This window comes from Piliocolobus tephrosceles, chromosome 10 (genome assembly GCF_002776525.5).
Source record: "Piliocolobus tephrosceles isolate RC106 chromosome 10, ASM277652v3, whole genome shotgun sequence".
Classification (NCBI taxonomy): Eukaryota; Metazoa; Chordata; class Mammalia; order Primates; family Cercopithecidae; genus Piliocolobus; species Piliocolobus tephrosceles.
Genome location: NC_045443.1, coordinates 83251762 through 83272514, shown reverse-complemented (window position 1 = coordinate 83272514; position 20753 = coordinate 83251762). Strand labels below are relative to the sequence as shown.

Below are 20753 nucleotides of genomic sequence, written 5' to 3'. Positions count from 1 at the left end.
TAGAATTTCCATTTGCCCATTAGTTATACAATGCATTTGTGCTTTTGATCATTACAATCATTAAGTTTTAATCATTCATCAGCTACTGTGGCGAACCTCTTAATTTACAGTTATATGTTAATGTATTAACACAAATAGAAGTACTGAAATACAATGCCGTCATGTCTGATTAATGAACTATTTGTTATTAAATTAAGTGAGAATTAGAATTATAAGTATAGAACTTGATAGAAAATACTGTTATTATCTATAGAAATGTTACAGTATAAATTCTTGAGTAACCTGACAGGTTAACTATGAAATTGCTATATGCAGCTAGAAGAAACAACCAAAGCTGACTATTCTTAATTTCTGTAACAAGACCTAGATTCATCCTTGTTCATCCTTCCACTTGGAATTCTCCTTTTTCTCCTTCTGCAGTGCTCTGAAATCTTACCCTTTCCACAGTCTTTTTAATGTGCTAGCTCTTCTATGATATGTTTCTTCCATTCAAACAGTTGGAATCTCATCTCTGAACCCAAAATATTTTAGAGGTACTTCTCATAAGAAGCATTTTTATTCTGGCTTAGGCTATATATATTTACGCACTTACCTAATTCCCCTCCTTCAATGAATTCTTATTATATTACTTTATCATCTGTCTTGTTAGCCTTACTCTTTCCTATTAACTTCTTTGCCCCCTACTCCCTTTTTGAATTGAGTGGCTAAATTTTAGAGGTTTGTAGCTTTTGTGTGTGTGTGTGTGTGTGTGTGTGTGTTTTATACATGGCAAATTATGCTTGTACATTTTGTACATGAATTAATATGTATTTTAGAAGACTTAAAACATTAACAGTAATTGAGCTTATAAATTTTGGGAAAGAAAAGTTAAACCTTCATGCTACTATGATTTTTTTAAATGTGACATCAGTTTTTATTTTTATTTTTAATTCATAGAATTACTGACTTAATAAAACCCATATGTCATCTCTTTTAGCTGATTTAACTGTTATATTTTGGAATTTTTTATTGCATTGTGTGCTTATAAGAAAAAAACATACTTTAGAGTTGGGTTTTAAATGGTAGACACAGAAAGTAACTTTAAAATATCCTAAACAAAATATCTATTTCATTTTTCTTCTTAAGTAAAAAAACAACACCTCATTAGTGTGTAGAAGCTATTTTAATCCATTAAAATTTTATTTTTATATTTATTTAAATATCTACTGTACATGACAAAATATACTTCTGTGGCTGCATTTTATAATTATTTTCCAAGTAGACATATTGTTCTATTTAAAACGTATTTTTCTAGTGACAAAGAAATACATTTTATCCTGATATATAGTTTTTAACTATTACACTATTTCTTTTCATGCTGCCTGATTGGTTTAATAAACATGATGTGACAAATATTAAGTATATATCATTTCTTCATGTTGTAACTGATCCAAAATAATAAAATAAATGATTATACCATTAATGTGATACGGTTTTGGGGGGTCTTTTATTTGGTTATATTAAAAATAAATCTTCTTTCAGTTTGAATTATGTAATTGCTACTTTTTTTTTTTTTTTTTTTTTTTTGAGACAGAGTCTAGCTTTGTCACCCAGACTGGAGTGCAGTGGCGCGATCTCGGCTCACTGCAACCTCCACCTCCCGGGTTGGCTTCAAGCAATTGTCGAGTCTCGGCCTCCAGAGTAGCTGAGGCTACAGGCATCCAGCATCACGCCTGGCTAATTTCTTTCGTATTTTTAGTAGAGACGGTGTTTCACCATGTTGCCCAAGGCGGTCTCGAACTCCTGAGTTCAGACAATTTGCCCCCTCGGTCTTCTAAAGTGCTAGAAATACAGGCATGAGCCACCGTGCCCGACCATAAATTATATAATTGCTAATCTAATGCACAATTTATTTTAAGATTAGTTATTTCGTGAAAATATAAATATATAGCAAATAAGATTGAACAAAGCTATTTATTAGGTTTTACACATATTTGTTCCAATTTATTGTGGAAGATTATGCAGACTCTTACTCATACTTTTCTTACATAACTCCTTACTCACTCTGAGATGTAGTTATTTTGGAGATGGCCCCATATTGTTCATACAGAGATTTCTTACTCTGATAGCAGCAGAGAAATTGATTGTATCAATTAAAATAATTATTTTAACTAATCTGCTCCTTTTGAGAATTTAGATATTTTCTGATAATTTACTATTATAAACAATGTCATTCTATCAATGCATTTCTGTAAGACTAGATTGCCAGATGTAGGAATATTGGCTTAAAGGGTGACAAAGACATTTTCAAATTTAATAAACATTGACAATTTATCTTTATAAAAATTAATCTTTTATTACCCAAGTTGTTAATGTACTCTTCCCACCCACAGAGTGTGCTATTTGTCTTTTAACTTGTTTATCTTAAAGCAAAAAATTAAGTTATATAGTTGAATGCATGGATAAATAAGTCATGAAATGTTTTTTGGTCATTTTTGAACAGGCCTTCACACTGAATGATAAATAATTTTTAAAATAATTTATCTGATGCTTCTTTAGAGCGCATTCGTGCTTTCGTTGTAAACTTTCAAGTCTGAAATTAACTTAGTTACAACGCTTAAAAGTAGGGAGATAATTGACTCTTGTTTAGGTGATTATAAGTTATTCCACATTATTTACCAAATAACGTTGTGCCATTGTTTTTAAATACCCCTTTATTGTGAACCAAATTCTGGTACATATTTTGAATCTATTTTTGGACTTTTTCTACCATCCCATTGATTTGGCCGGGTATTCACATTCAAGATCTACATGATTTGAGTTTTTGTCACTTTATAATTCTGTTAAGATTTGGTATGTTTTAATTATTTATATATTCCTACTATTTGTGTGTGTTTTTAAATTTTCCCTGTTCTTGCTTTATACATTTTGAAATATTTATAATCATCTTGCACAGCTACACAAATAGTCTGTTGGTATTTTAAATTCAGATCATGCTAAATTTATACATACATTTTGTTTGTTTGTTTTTGAGACAGAGTCTTGCTCTGTCGTCCAGGCTGGAGTGCAGTGGCGCAATCTTGGCTCACTGCAAGCTCTGCCTCTGGGTTCATGCCATTATCCTGCCTCAGCCTCCCGAGTAGCTGGGACTACAGGTGCCCGCCACCACTTCAGGCTAATTTTTTGTATGTTTAGTAGAGATGGGGTTTCACTGTGTTAGCCAGGATGGGCTCAATCTCCTGACCTCGTGATCCACTTACCTTGGCCTCCCCAAATGCTGGGGTTACAGGCGTGAGCCACCGTGCCTGGCCTAAATTTATATATACATTTAGGGAAAACCGACTACTTAAATATTGAGACTTATTGTTTGAGAGCTTTATGTGTTTCCTTTTGTTCAAGTCTTCAGTTGTGTCCCTCAGCAGGATTTAAAACTTTATTTTCTTCTTGCACAAGCAGTATAAGATTTATTTCTGAATTTCATACCTTTTGTGTTACTGTCATAAATGAGGTTTGTCTCTCCTCATTAAATTATTCAACTGATAAGTATCTTCATCCAAGTTAAAATTTGGAAATCCCCTAGTCATTGCTTGTTTTAAGCCCTCACTTCAGAACTATGTTTTATCCATTGAATTCAATAACTTCACTGAATATAGTGGATTAATAGTACATTAATTCTTTATAGTACATTCATGCTTAAGTTTTAAACTTTCAACCATACATTCAAATTATTCTTACTCTCATGCATGTAGACTTTCTCTCTTACATTATTTTGCATACCAGAAAAGTAAGTTGAAAAAGTTAGGAAATTATCTGAAATATCAAACAAACAACTATCCTTACCCTAGAAAAACAAATTAACTGACCAACAAAATTCAGATCAAAACACATTTGAATGCAAAGAAGTCTAAGATTTTTACCTAGTTTGCATAGTATAGAATACCTAAATTTAACTAGTAATATTTGTAATGGCCATGACATAAATACAAATAGGATTTCTATTAATATTGTATCATTGGTCCAGTTAGGAACTTTATGAGGCTATGAAATGAATGTTTGCACAAGAAAAATGCTTAACCTGCAGCGTTTCTCAGCTGTGGCATTATCAGCACTTTGGCAGGAGAGGTTTTTGTCTGCTAGACTCTCCCATTAACTGAAAAACATTTAGCACACCAGGATGCCTCCTATAAAATGGCAATGATACCACTGTATACTGGGACAAGCAAAATTGTCTTCCTCTGACTCCTCCTCTCACCCCTGTTTCCAAGCATTCCCTAGAGGCTAGTATTGTCCCTGGTTGCAAATAAATAAGTCATATGGGAGTTCAATTATTGTTAGAATAAAATACCACTTATCTTTTAAAAGTAAAAATAAAAGAAGAATCAATGACAAGAGCTTGTTATATTAAGTACAATGCATAGAACAATCTGCTTAAATCAAAGGAAGGAGGGCCTCAGTAGATCAAGTCGGATAATAATTTATGAGACTGAGACATAAACATAAAGATGGGAGACAATTTAGGTTTTTTCTTGAGTGATGATTGACATCATCCTCATTTGCCAGGAGTTCAGCAGCCCAAGCTTATTTCAAAATCTACAGAATCTTGTTAATATGCTTCCATAGGAATGGTGCTTCAGAAAGTGCTAATCAAATTATCAGTTATTGAAACAGTTGTCTCAGCACAAGTATTCTATAATTTCTACTAGGATGAAATAAAACTTCCAAAAGACTCAATGTGGGAAGAACATTTTTCTTCAGTTTGGTTTAATTCACATCTATAGGGGTAAATTAAAACACTAATTATTATTCTGAGATGAGAAAATGTTGCTTAGAAGTTACTACTTAAAAATTCAAACAGCGGCCAAACAGAAAAGAAAAAGGTAGACTAGAGATTAGAGAACAAGTAGCAGTCATAAATACTAAATGTGTCTCTAAGGCCAGGTGTTGTGGGTCACACCTGTAATCCCAGTGCTTTGGGAGGCTGAAGTAGTAGGATTGCTTGAGGCCGGGAGTTTGAGACCAGCCAGGCCAACATAGAGACCCTGTCTCTACAGAACAAACAAAAAATTACGACTAAATATGTCTATAATGACTCTGGTCTGTAAGTATCAGAATTTTAGGTATTTAGTTCTCATTTTCTCAGCATTGCTAGAGTTCATGCATTTCTATCGTGCAACAGCTCCACCATTCCTATTATTGAACAACTTTCCATTTGAAAATAAAATGAACGAAATGGCCTTCCTTGATAAGTAAACCCCTAGATTTACTTATGGCAATTGGTGTAACATATTGGAAAGTAATTTGGAAATAATAGTATAGATCAACAATTATTCATAGCTTTCAATCAGCATTCCTGCATTTCATAATAAGTAGAGGGAAAATATTCCAAAATGTGTGAAAACATATATGCATGAAATTACTTGTCTTAGCTTTATTCATAACAGCAAATTAAAACCCTGATAATAGAGCAAGTGTTAAGTAGGTTCTGGGGTATTATTGGAGTAAGTTCAGATTATTGAAATTTACAAACATCAATATTTATTATTATAAGACAATACCATAGTAAAATCTACTTTAAAAGGAATTATTTCACAAATGTATATAAACAAACTATGTTAAAAAATAAAACCTACATAACTAAAAGCAAATCCATATGAAATTGGAAATGCAAAATTTTTCGACAAGTTTTTGTATTAACTTGATGATTTCAGGGATGACATATTTCTTTTCCACTATAAATATATTTCAAAAATATAATTTAAAAACTTTAAAAGTGTTTCCTGTATATAATATCCTTCTAACTTTCTGATTTCTTTGCCGAGGCTCTTTAAAGACTTTTATGAACATGAAACAGCTACAGTGTAATGGGAAATGTCAAAATCAAATAACTGAGAACTGGAAACCTGAAGGCTGTAAACAATTTGAGTTCTAGGATGTCAGATTCCAAACTAGAAAATAATTTAAGATAAGAATATTAAAAAGCTAAATTAGATAACCTATAAGGTTTTCAGCTTGGTCAAATTATATTAAATAAGGCATTCAATAGATTCAGTACATGCACAACAAATTTGTGTTTATTTGTTGGACATGGCTCTATTTATTTTATTTTATTCTTCATAGAGGCACCTTAAAAAGAAGTTAAAGTAGCCTACTAACTGAAAAAGAGGGAGTTAAAACTCAAAACTCTGCTTCTCCTGATATGTTTACTCTTATCTGTCATTTCTTTTCAGATTAGTTAGGGTGGGGCTGTAGGGTTGTTATTATTGGCCATGATAGACAAAAGAGTCATGGTTATGTTAGTTAAACAATGTATGGCTAGGGAAAAAAGAACAGCATTTGTGTTTCCAGAACAGAAAAAGTTATTCTGAAAATAGAGGTGGAGAGAATAGTAACTTGTATTATTTATTTTAATATCTCTAGTGCTCAACAGAGATTAGAACCTAAAATTTACCAATCAATGTTAATAAAATTAGATATGTAACTAAAGGGCAAGCATAGTGCCGGGAACTTTATCGTTATTCTATAAATGTTAAACCTTATTATTGTAAGTAATGAAAGAAAAGTTAAATGTCTATTACAGGTAAAATATTGCTTACATACTTTGTTTGAAATGAACACTACTTCCTCTCCTGTTTCCATTACTCAGGGCAAATACATTGGTACTAAGATATACAATCAAGGTATGGTTTTTCCATTTCAAATATTATTTTTGCAGTTTTAAAATTTATTCTAGGCCGGGAGCGGCAGCTCACGTCTGTAATCTCAGCACCTTGGGATGCTGACGCAGGCAGATCGCGAGATAGGAGTTTGAGACCAGTCTGGCGAATATGGTGAAACCCTGTCTCTACTAAAAAAAAATGCAAAAATTAGCTAGTCTTGGTGGCACGTGCCTGTAGTCCCAGCTACTCTGGAGGCTGAGGCAGGAGAATTGCTTGAACCCGGGAGACAGAGGTTTCAGTGAGCTGAGACTGTGCCACTGCACTCCAGCCTGGGCGATAGAGTGAGACTTCATCTCAACAACAACAACAAATTATTCTCAGTAGCAATATCCCAGACAAGGGAACAGAAAAGTTTTATACCTTTTCAGAACTGAAACTAAGATTTTGAAATGTTTGTTAGCATTCTGTGAAATTTGCAAGTCACTCTTCTCAAGTAAGTGCAGGTGCATGGCATGGTGATTGGTAATTGCTCTGCTTTCCAAGTACGAATCTTATCACAAAACCTCTAAATTACCTTAGAGGGAAAGAGACCGAAGATGGATATCAAAGCTACATATCCCTCTTTTAGCATCCACCCATACCACCCCACTCCTGAAGTCATCGTCCAAAAAATTATAAAATACAAAAATGTCAAATAATGTGAGGAATAGCAGTTTCACAGAAGATGAGGGTGGTAATGGTAACTGGGATCTATCGTTCAAAAGTAAGATAGACTAAGGAGGAAAATATCCTGAGTTGGAGTTCTAAATTTAGGTCAAGCCAAGTCATGAGTCTTTTGGAAGTAATTCCCAAATCTGTTTCCACAACAAATTCACAAAGAGTACTTGTTAAAAATGCAGATTCCTGAACTTTGCCCTGGTGAATTTGATTGAGGTGGTCTGGATTGCAGCCCTAACTTTAGTGATTTTAAATATCTAGCCAAATGATTCTAAAGAAATGGCATTAGAGTGTGGTTTATTAACTCAGCAGAGCTGATGACTAAACCCTTTACCAAGCTAAATGAAGGATGTGGAGAGCAAGCATTCCTAAAGTGATCCATAGAGCTCATTGACTTGGAAGAAACATAAAAAGCACTAGGTCCCAAGCCAAGGGTAACTGGGAAACAGAAATGTGTTAAAGGGCTGCTCCAGAGACTACAGGTACCCAAGACTTATTGCCTCTTTTTTAAATGGTGTCTAATCTAAGATGAAAATGATAGAAGAAGTTAGACCATTGTGGAAACTCCTGTTATCACGAGTACTGCAGATATTTTTTAATGTGTCTTATACTATTTTCCTTAAATATGACATTAACAGGACTTATATATTAGTTAATTGTCCAAAAGTGTTGTTTTTCTAGGCTCAAATTAAAAGTAATTTATTCTACAAAATAACTAAGACAAGTCTCCTTTAAGAAGCCGGACATATTCGGTTCAAATTTGGGTTCAAGCCCTAGTTACTTGCATGATTTTAATCAAATTATTCAACTATTCTGTTCATGAAGTTCTTCAACTGGAAAATTGTGATAATAATAATGCCTAACTTTCTGGAATGCTTTAAGGATAGGAGATGTAGCATGAAAAATACTCAGCATCTCACCTTGTATAGAGTAGACTCTTATCATTATAGCAATTATTATTAGTCCAATATTTTCCTGATTTTTTTTTTTTTTTTTTTTTTTTTTTTTGGAGACGGAGTCTCACTCTGTTGCCCAGGCTGGAGTGGAGTGGCCTGATCTCAGCTCACTGCAAGCTCTGCCTCCTGGGTTCATGCCATTCTCCTGCTTCAGCCTCCAGCATAGCTGGGACTACAGGCGCCTGCCACCATGCCAGGCTAATTTGTGTGTGTGTGTGTGTGTGTGTGTGTGTGTGTGTGTGTATGTGTGTTTTTAGTAGAGATGGGGGTTCACCATGTTAGCCAGGATGGTCTCGATCTCCTGACCTCATGATCCGCCCACTCAAAGTGCTGGGATTACACGCGTTAGCCACCGTGCCCGTCCTTTTCTTGATTCTATAATTGATTTTATAATGACACTATACTTATGTCAAAAAATATTTAAGTGCCCATCAGTTTGAACAGTAGGTTTTGCTGCAGTTTCTGCTCTTAGGTCTTGGGGATTATTTATAGAGTAACTATCTGTTCATTCTACTGATATTTCATTTGGGTATTTATGCAACTTTCACTCCATCATAAAAGTTTATTTAAAATATTTTACTACTGTCCATCACTGAAATAAAAAGTTTGTATGTGGATAAAAATAGAACAAAAACAGAGCTATGAGATCAGATGTAACACAGGTATTACAAGCAATGCATGTGTTCTTCCTTGAAGGACGACCACATGTTTATACTTAATTTGGGGCAATAGCCAAAAGTTTTCTAACACCTGATAAGACAAGATACAGTTGCACTGTATATGGTCATTGAAAAGATTTTCTATTCACAAAACAAGCTGAGCAATTAAAGGCAGTAGAAACATCCACGTATCCCAGAATAAACCACAGAATTTTCAAAGTTAAGAGAGGTTGGTGTAACTTACGTATTATAAAAACTATTGCTCACGTATCGAATGACAATTTGTCAAAAAAAATCTGCCTTATTTTTAGAGAAAAATCATTTTTCCAGTAATACTTAATTATGTTAAGGAATCAAGTTACACTCAAGGAGAATTACAGATCGTTATATTCCATGTTTTTCTCAAAATAAAGAAATAAAGGGTATAAATATTTGTTATGAAAACCAATATTTTATATACATACAAATTAATCATAATTCTCAATGCTTAAAAGTAATATAGAACAATTTAGAATTCTTAATGAGAACACTTAGACCTAAATCGCTAATATAACAGAAAAAAAAGTATATGGTTGTTGGCTAAAAATACTACAGCATGTATTTCTTTTATTCTTCAAAAACTGTTTTTAGAAAAACTGTATAAGTACAGTATAGATATCTTATTTTTAAACACATATTTTGTAACAGATAACATCAAGAGTGTCACAATAAAAACTTCAATTTCCAAAAAATACAAAAGATTGTAACAAAGAAATTATTATGTAAATCTATCGATCAGGACAAAATTTAAATTGCTATACAAAGAAAAACTTGCTGTGGCAAGTGTAAAAATGTATCTCAGTGGTTTGTGTTGTTTTGTCTTAGGTACTCTGTATGAGTAATTACTTTTGTTTATTTGAAAACAAAAATTGCTTAAGAAACCACGGTGGAGTAGAGGATTCAAATTTTAACAAAGGGATGTAAAATAAAAAAAAGTGATCAAAAATTAAAAATAAGTCTGCAATATTGATTTTGAGCCTTATAAAGTGATAGTAGGCAGGTAACTCCTAGTGAGAAGTTGGCAATGGATTTTGTGGTCATACATTGGAAATGAATTGTTCCTTTTCTGAGCTTCACTTGAGTCATTATCCTCAAACCTCATTAGCATTCTTTTCATGCAGAAGTATTCTTTTATAATATTTTGGAGAATAAAAAAGATTCCATGTCCACCTCTCAGAAAAAGTGGAGTTGAGAGAAACTGGGGAAAGTAAAATGTTGAGCAGAAAACAAATCATAATATGGGAGAACCCAGTTAATGACTAAAAGTGATATGTGTACTATAATCATTACAAATATGGTGTCCTGTATTATTTTTAATTTTCTTGTTTGTATGTGGAGGTTGTAATTGCCATTTAGGCAAACAAACTTTTAAAAGCATCTGGTCTGCATTTAATTAACTCTACTGTTCACAATGGGCTGTTTGTGTGAAAGATGGATAATGCTGTTATCTAGTTTCTTTTGTTGCATTCTTCCTTTTTGCTTCTCCTACAGAATGTCATGTACAGTATACCTGTTTATTAGTTGGATACAAAGTTCTTCATTAATAAGGCCAGGGAAAAGTAAATATTAATATGAATTTAAAGCTTTATTCTAGTCTTGGAAACATATCTAATACCTAGAATTATTATTAGAAAAATGTATGAAATCAATGTTTCATACGAAGTGTTTATCTTCAACATGAAATACACTACGTATTACCTCTATTTGTAAAAAGAGCTTTCAAACACTCTCCCGAATATTCTTTCTAAAAGTATTTCAATGAAATAACTTATTAATTATTTGAGGATTGTTTTAACAACTACGAAACACTGATAACTTAAAGTCTTCATGATTCTATGATATTAAGCAGCACCAATAAATTTGTATCGAATAGAGGCATATTTGGTAAGAATCTGGCAAACAAAATTTAAAATGTCAATTTCACTTAACAAAAATTTCCCAATGTGATTCTTAAAAACAAAAAATCTAATATAGGAAAAGAAATCTGGAGGAAAAAGATGGCAGCAGCAAGTTTCCATTTCATCTGGTAATCGTAGGAAATATTAGAACATTTATTACCTATGGCACATGAGAGGAGAGCTTCAAGTGGCTTTATTTATATATCAAAAGGAAAGATAACTCCAGAAGCCCGAAGAAGATGGAGGTAGTCAGATTACACGAATTTAAGAAAAACAATTTTTAAAAGGATCAAATAGCATTTAAGTTAAGATGCATCTTAGACATGGATTTTGACCTAATATAAGGGGTGAGTTACCAGTAATCTTTAGAAACATTTATAACATTTTTTGATATCTGTGAATAATTATCAACAACATTCAACCATCTTCCTCTAATGTTACTTCACTTTAGTTAAGCTAGAGAGGAGGCAATTTATGACTGAACTTTGGCGTGTAAGGAGTTACATTTTGAATATGGTACAGTTGGAAAGAGACTAGATCCTACTTTTGTCTTAATGTATAATTTCAAAAGGATTATTTTAGCAATGAACATGTGGGATATACAAGTGATATACCATTCTTAGAAAGAAAATTACATGGCCATTATTTCACACTAAGAATTATGAATTGCAATGACTGAGAATGAAGAATCCCTAAATTACTATAAAAATAAAAAATTATCCGCTTATTTTGAACTTAAAATCTTTCAGACTTTTCATACATACACAAAAAAGCAGCTTCTCATATCTAATGAAATTAAAGTATGTGATATGAGTTAAATATTCAAAGCCTGATGTAATGATGTGTCATTACAGATAGACTTAATAGAACCTTGTGAAGGTCTCTGTCACCATGGAAGCTCAGCTGAAACTGGCTCTGTAAGTTTTCATCTCTACCTTATTGCACCGAAAACCACCATTAGCTAGGATCATGGGTAGTCACTACTTTAAGCTTTACCCCACTACCTTAAATTTATAATTAGAGCCAATGCTTAGTGTTTATCATTCCTCATAGAGACAAATTAAATGAGGCTTGAAGAGTATCTGCTTTGTCCATGCTATGTGAGTAATGAGTTTTTATGCATAATGCCAAGGAAATTTCTCTAGATGGTTAGAACAAGAATACACAAGTCAGGAAAAGAAAAAAGAAAAAAAGATTGACGATAGCTTTCCTAAGCAATCAGTGCTCAATTGTCAAATATGTGAATCACCCTGGCTGCTGCTTTCTCCTCATTTTGCCTGCATTTTGAGAGATTTAACAGTTAACTCTGTTAACCAGATATCAGTTACTCAAATTGGCCTTTTCAGAATCTCCTTAGACTTATTACTCTAACAAATACTCATATTGAATGTCTCCAAGACCTGTTAATTTTTGTCATCTATTTATCCAAAATTAAATCTTTCTTTAATCATAGTTTTTTTAAAGTTAGGTCTGGGAGTTTATGTACTCCAAATCCATCATGTTACAAGAGCAAAAAGAATCCCAGACAACTGAAGGTTTATAGATAGTTCATAGTGAAATTATTACTGAAATTAAGACCTTTGAACTCTCAGAGGGGTTTTTTTCTTCTTCAAATTGCCTCAAGGAAAGTGGATTCCTCACATTTCTCTGTTAATGCAACACTTACTGTCTTAATTCTGAAAAATAATATACTCAACTGTAGCTAAATTATAATATTTTCCTTAAATATAATCTTCTCTTTCTTAGAAAAAAATGCATAGAAAGTATCACATTGCCTAGGAAGAACTTGAGCCTGGAGTTTAATTCCCCTGTTACTTACACCAGGTATCCATAGAAACAATGAACGGACAGTTTCAATACTCTGTTTATCTTTGTTCAACTATCTCTTCATGCTCAGTCACTAGAAAAACACTCAGTCACTAGAAAAATGCCTACAATTGACAGATGTTTGATGAACATTGATTGGATTCAAATTCATTAGTCATTTGACAACTAGAGGCACAATTAGAAGATCTGTACCTTTTTATCTATTTCAACAAACAGTTCACATTTTTCCGTGTATCTCCTATGGGAAAATATCAGTTATTTCCAAAGTAGCAGAAGAGAAATGGTTATAAATACTATAAACATTGGGCAATATTTATAGAAGCATTGTTCCATATATAGCATTAATTTTAAAATGTTTACTTGTTGGTCTGTTGCTTTATTGCAGTGAATATATTTAAATTGTCCATGATGTATGAGCACTGACAGAAATGTACCTCATCTATGTAGAGCCTCCTTAGTGAAGCATTTGCACTACCACAGTGTTTCTTCAGTGAGTGCATTTATTCACTCCAAACTTGTAATGGAAGTGAAAGATGACACTTCTTCTCTACAGGAACCACATCAAGTAAATGCTATCATTCATTCATTCACTCAGTAAATGTTTGTTGCTAGTGGCTCTCAGCTTTTTCAGTCCTTTCATCTTTAAGAGAGGAGTGACACAGGGACATTCCAGAAGTTATCTGTGAAGCTACCCTCTGGAGCATGAGTCACTGTGGGGAGTTGGCCTGCCTGTTTCCCTCACCCTACCCTTTCTACCACTCCCAAGTGACAGCTTGGGAGAAAGAGTTCACTCAAGGTGACAAATCTCCAAACCAATTTGTTTATTCAGGCTCTCCCAGTAATCCATTATCATAGATAATTGAGAGTTGACTGTACTCTAATTATAACAAAGACATCTTGAGGTTTCATCGGTAACCTAAAGCACACAACACGGGATGGGCGAGGAAGCTGAATTTGGATAGACCTGAACTTCAGGTACGCATTTAGCAAAGAGAGTCAGAGGAGGGAGAGTAGATCATAGTATAATAAATGATGTGAAAACAAAAACAATTGTGACTAATAAATCAAAATTATGGGTGGCTGTAACAGCTCAGCTGTGGGATGCCCACTGCCTGTGCCATGTGCTGCTTTTACTCTCACAGTGCTACTTCCTGTTGGGCAGTGAAAGTACCGAAATTCCACCTTTTATGTTCAAGCAATGGTTTGTGTAGCAGATATTCTGCAGACTTTATAGACTGCACAACAAATGTCCCCTGTGTCTATGGGAAGCTAGTTGCTTTTGACTGTACACTGAAACCTTCAGTTGCCTGTGTTGATTAAGAGTTAAAATAACAAAGTAACTTTATCATCAACATGACTTGATTTTGCTGGAAGCTTGCAGAAACAGAATATGAATGTTTCAATTCTACCAGCTGCATAAGGTCCTGTCCTCAATGGCATTACCTCAAGCTGCTAACTGCTTGATCAACACATTCATGACTTGGGTAACTACTTTTTGCAAAATGCTGTACTGAAATGGGGTTGGAGGCTGTAAGTGGTTTATTGCTCTGGCTCTAAGCATCACCCTTGGTGGCTTTGGAGCAGACCATTTCTACCTCGACCAGTGGCAAGAAGGCCTTGGCAAGCTCTCCAGCTTCAGTGGCCTGGAAATATGGACACTAATAGACATCTTGCTAATTGGAATTGGCTACATTGGACCAGCAGATGGCTCTTGATACATTCAGCTGTGATTATGTGCTTCGAGGAGGAGCAATGTTTAGTAAAAGCCCTTTTGCCTGTAGGAGTTGATGCGGTGTGAGTGATATATTTGTGTATTTTTAATGTGCAGCACTGGTACTTTGCTTGTCTTGATGAAGTAAAAAAGAGAAATGAAACACTGAAAAAAATTAGAAGAAGAAATTGAATATTGTAAATATTGGAAGAAATACACCTACATAATATTTATAGTATATGCAGTAATAATCTCACTTTAATACAGCAGTTTCTTGATGCTTTACAGAAATCTCAAAGTATATTTCATTCATGACATTGGTCAACCATCATAACTCATATGGAAGAAAGTTAAAAACAATTTACCTACATTTAGTGATGTTGAAACTAAGACACATCAGTTATTTTTCTCCCAGCATTTCCATATGGTTAAAACTGTAGGCAGAGAATAAGATCCAGTTTTAAAGCATATCTGCATTTTGATTTCCAGAAATTATTTTAATTTATTTTTTCCTTTCCTTGTTTTATTCTCTCTCTCTCTCTCTCTCCGTGTGTGTGTGTGTGTGTGTGTGTGTGTGTGTATGTGTGTGTGTGTTTTAATACTGGAAGTTATTTGGCTCTGTTCTTTCAGCCACAAATTAGAAGCTCCCACAAAAATCCTTCATAATTTAGACTTGTAAAGCTTTGGGTTGTACTCTGATTGAAGATTTCCTAATTTACTTAGCAAAATCCATTCAACAAAGATTTGATGAGCCCTACAATGAATATAATACATGTTAAGTATGTGGTAGTAACAAAAGAAGTATGTTTCAAGACTGGGCACAGTCTCTAAGGGCTTGTTGAGGAGGCAAAACACACAACCATAAAAGAGTTGAGTGAGGATAATAAAAATTAACATGACACAAATTTTAGGACTGTATGGAAGGAAAAATCAGGAAAGGTAGTTAACATTTTTGAGGACTAATATTTAGCTAGGAACTTTGCAATTACTATCTTATTTCAGTTTCACAACTCTGAAAGATCTCATCTCAACTTTACAGATGTAAAATAAAACCCCAGCAACCAATCTGAGACCAAAATAGGATAAGCAAATTTCCCACTATGACAAGATCAGATATGAAACTAAATCAAAGATCTTAGTTTGGACCCCAAGGGACTTGGAAAGTTGGAAATAAAGAGAAAAAAACTGTATAAGCAATGGGATAAAAAGATGAGTGAATAAGCAAAAGATCTGAGGAGTCTAGACTTGCTAAACGAAACAGGTTTCGGGACTGAGAATGTATATGTTGCAAGAACTTGTACTTAATGTTAGTAGCTAACAAATTGGCAATAATATGATCAAACTGTTTTCTGAAAATATTATTCTGAAAGGGTATACTGAATAGATACAATAGTAAAAGTCTAAGCAGGAGGCAATATGGTGTCAACAGGTGGCTATGGTTGGAGTTATTGAGCAAAATATATGAGATGCTCAGTAATATTATCTGTAAGAAAGCATTTGAATATGTGGGTTATAGCGGAGCTAGAAGACAAAAAATAATATAAAATTGTAAATTCATCAGAACTTAGTATGATCACAAACAGATAAAATATTACAGATTTAGATTTATTGATTTTTGAGGCATTGTTTGAATTGACAAGTCAATTGCTATAACCAAGAGAAATCCACAGAGTAGTTATTTAAGCCTAGGTTGTTCATTATAATGACTTAAAGAAGATTATAAAGATCCCAATATCTATGCTATACCCAGATCAATTAAATCAGGATACTTGGGGGTAAATATAATCATTAATAATTTAAAAAGTCTTTCCAGTATGCAGCCAAAGTTAAGAAGCAATACCATAGAGCATGAAAATTGAAGGTATGGATATGGATGAGATCAGCAGCTGGTGGAGTACATACCTACACACAGTAGAATCGTGAATCAGTGAAGTAGACAAAGAAGAAACCACAGAGAGGTAGGAAAAACTGAATAATGCAAGATCCTGAGGGCCAAACAAGAAAAGAAGCCAAATAATCAGGGAAACTCAATAGGCCAACTGTTCATACACAATTAGGATGAGAACTGAAAGAGGTATCAAGTTTGTTGAAAAGGAAGTTAACTGCTGACTAGAGAATCAACTTTCAGGAATGTGGTGAAGATCATATTACTATTACTTGAGAGAATGAGTGTTGGAAAAGGGGAATTAGTATGTGTGAACTAGTTTTTGGAAAAGAAGTGGTCTGGGAGCTGAGGAAGAAAGAAATGAATTGAAATAATTTGATATTTCCTGATGATTGATGTATGAACAGTTAAAACTGAAGGGAAGGAGGTAAGAAATAGAAAAAGATTAAACAGGTATACAAAAGAAGACCAATAAAATAGAGTCCTGGAGAAAGCTAAGGAACAGTGAGATGCAAATGCATACAGAGGATTAGTCCTGGCGAATAGAATAGTGCCATATTCTTGGGTAATAAAATGATTAGGAAGAATGACTTTTTGTATTGTTTTGTTTCTTTTTAAGTTTTGTTTTATTTTTGACATTGTATTTTTTCATATGTTCTAAGAATGACTTTGAATTCTCTAAAAATTAGAAGACATGGTCATTTTCTTAGGGTTTCAAAGTGAGATATGTACTTTCAGGAGAGTTAAGAAGTTCTGGGATAGTTTATGTGCAAACTTTGATAATGTTATCAATAAGACACACACAAAGATTTCAGAGTATGAGTGAGGGCTCAGTAGGGATGCCTACTTTATTAGCATAGCTTTGAGACTTCTTTCAGTAAGGCTCTGCTCTTAGGGAAATTGGGGGTAGGGTGATTGTGAAGTAAGTTTTCTGTGTATATGATTCATATTTGGAAATTGACAAGAAGGAAAGAGTAGAAGCAGGCCCATAGTTTCTGAGAGATTTTATAGGAGTAGTAAGCCTATTATGAAAATAGCCAAGCCTGGAGTTCCAATTGGCTACATTGATACACAAAGCTAAAGTGGGGAAAAGAGAGAGGTGCATGTAAATACTGACTGCGATGACCAATAATGGGGAATTTGTTCAATCAAGTAAAAAAGTGAAAGAAGTAAGATAAAAAATAAAGTAATAAAAGAGAAATATTTCAGAGTTTATGCTTACGCAATGTAAGTTAATATCAAAATACCTTGGAGACTAAGAAGTAGGAGCCACGAAGGTCACTAAATTTAAAGACTTTAAGACAGGTGATGCTGTGATATTAAAAAATCTGCATAGGCCGGACGCTCGCACCTGTAATCCTAGCACTTTGGGAGGCCAAAGTGGGTGGACTGCCTGAGCTCAGGAGTTTGAGAAAAGCCTGGGCAACACAGTGAAACCCTGTCTCTACTAAAATACAAAAAATTAAGCAGGTGTGGCGGTGTGCACCTGTAGTCCCAGCTATCCGGGAGGCTGAGGCTGGAGAATTGCTTGAACTCGGGAGGCGGAGGTTGCAGTGAGCTGAGATAGTGCCACTGCACTCCAGTCTGGGCAACAGAGTGAGACTCCGTCTCAAGAAAAAAAGAATCTGCATAAACAGTTACAGTCTAGTCTATATTTAGAATCTACTGCAATAAACAACATGCAATACATTCAAGGAAGATATTTTGATATTTTTACACAAGCATTTGCCAGGAATTGTTCACTGAAATATTAGTCAGCTCTTTCAACAAACAGAGTAAAGGATGTCCATGGCCAACAATTATGGGAAATATTGTATCCTACTCTTAGGGAAACAGGAGCCTAGGATAACCAAGGTGACACCATTTTTGAATCAACTAAATCTTAAAGACTAGCAAGGTGCATTATTTTCCACTCATAACCTATGATCCTAAGATGCTTATAGTTGAGGAAACAGTCTAAGTATACCTATAAGGGCACACTCCTACAATGACAAAAAGTCCAGAGGTCCCAATACCCATAACAATATGTGCTTTCAAGATATTTATAGTTATGCTTTGATGTACTTACACACTAAAATGTCAAAGATAGTTTTCTTTAAATCAATAGAATAATAAATACTGTCATGCTGTCAACTCAAATGCACCTAGTCAAAGCTTAGTTTAGTCTTTACATAGACAAGACCACAATAGAAGAAAAACTTAAAGCCAATGTGTTTCTTTGCCTGCTTTGTGAGGACGCCCTACTCTGTAATGGGTGTTCTCAGAAAGGGGATGCCCATTAAACTAGTAATCCACTGTCTCTTCTCACTGCACTCTGTGACTCTATTTGAATTCTTTCCTATGTGGGATCCAAGAACTTTCTCTTGGGGTCTGGATGAAGACCAATTTTTCTGGTAACACTACCATATGGTATTGGATATTTACAATGAACATTAGTAGATTACAAGATTGGAGAAGGTCTAATGTCAGAATACACGCAAATAAATACACAATAACAAACTACCACAACAACAAAACCTGCTTTACTCAAGCTAAGTTATGTCCAAATTTACTGGATTACTGAACTTCTTTTTTCTGTTACACCTAAAAGATCCACTAAAATAGTATTTTATAGAACATTTTTGGAAAGTGACTTTCCTAGTTTGAATATAATTGAGGTTTTAGCAATTATTGTCTTAGATTAATTAGGAAATAATCAAATTAATCTATAATCTTTTATTTTCTTCTGCCTTTATTTATTGCTTTAAGTAGCCAGTTAATTTCTATTTTTCCTTTAATTCACTAGACAAATGTCAATTTCCTTTACATTTAATTGTACATGAGTTGAAGCACGTATTTATATACTGGTATTAGAAGAATATACAGACACTCATATTTCAAAAAATACGAGAGCACCATTGGTAATTAGTCTTTGCCTTAAAATGTTAATAGATACAATATGATAGAGGATATCATAGTAACAAAAATTCAGAAAAAGAAAATGTTAACAGGTCCATCAACCATACACTTTTTTCTATGCAACCAAATACACAGTCACACACACTGACACACACAATATAGTAGACACGCAATACATGAGATATAATGCATGTGCATATACTGATTTATGTAATATATTATATGAAAAATCTAAATCATATATCAGAATGCTAATGAAGGCATTTCATGTAGAAATTGGTTTCATTTGGCTGGATTATGTATTCTAACTTTTCTAATGTTACAATAATTAGATGGAAAGCTATTAGAATGAGGAAACTCTAGCACTCTGGGTTACTTTGCTGTCTGCTGAAATAAACTCCTAAAAACTTTAGTTTGCCAAAATTTATCTTTAACACTACAATTATCATCTTATAACTGCAAGGATTATTTTGAAAAATCAATTTGACCACATGTTCCACTGAGAAGAGGAGCTCAGTCCTGGCTTAAAAAGGCTGTTTCATATTTTCATAGGTAATTATAGACAACTGCAACACAAATGTGAGTCTGTTCCATCTGTAGGCCCACACACAGACTAAAAGGTAAGCTAGTTGGTGTTATATATAAAATTGTGTTGCCTCAAAAAAAAATTGTGTTGCTTCAAATCTGTAGATATGCTAAAAATATATGATTATAACTGAGTTTGGAAAAGACAAAATGTTTTCATAGACAAGTATTCAATTCATTTCCAAACAGTTTGAGAAGCAAATATTCATTTCAAATGAATAATAATTCAAATGTAGGCTAAAGTTTATTTAAAGAATAATTTGAGATCAGGTATCCTGCTAGGTTGAACAATATAAAATTACTGCTATTAAACCATTTTTTTTTTTTTTTTTTACTTAGCTCCAACTAAAACTTAAATGTGCATGAAATCAGGATGCTAATCATCTACAATAGAATTTATCTGCTGAAATGAAAGTTAGTTCCTGTGTAGAAAATAACTTGAAACAAGAAAATAAATATTTTTGTTGTTTAGGATTGCAAACATCATTCTATTGTTTTCTCTTTCTTACTTTCTTATATCTAATGGTAAACAATTCCAAGGACAAACAATAGTTTCAACTGTGTCATACTGAAGACACATAATTAAGCTCTCTTTGTAGTTATACACAGAGACATATCCTGCTGAGCGATGGGGGAAAGAAATACAGTAGTTTTATTTCACAAATCTAGTGAAATGAAGGGTTGGGCCAGGTTATAGTAAACATTTAATTACATAGAGATTTGATGCAATTCACCAGTAGTAGCAAAGGGGATATAATTGCTTTCTTTCTAAGGTGATATTGTCTTGAAATAATTACTCTCTTTTTTCAATCCCAACCTGATGAAAACTGAACAGGCTTTACTTGTTCCCAATTTTCTTTTCCTAGTCAAGATATTGATCATCCACTTCTTTTCAAGGAGGTGTAGAGTCAGAAATTCTAGCATAATGATGCTGGTTTTGTGG

The 20753-nt window shown here is 33.7% G+C and overlaps 1 pseudogene; it reads left to right on the top strand.

The window, feature by feature from the left end:
• The first annotated feature begins 7322 nt into the window (after positions 1 to 7322).
• LOC111544909 lies at positions 7323 to 14461 on the top strand (annotated as a pseudogene).
• The last annotated feature ends 6292 nt before the right edge of the window (positions 14462 to 20753 follow it).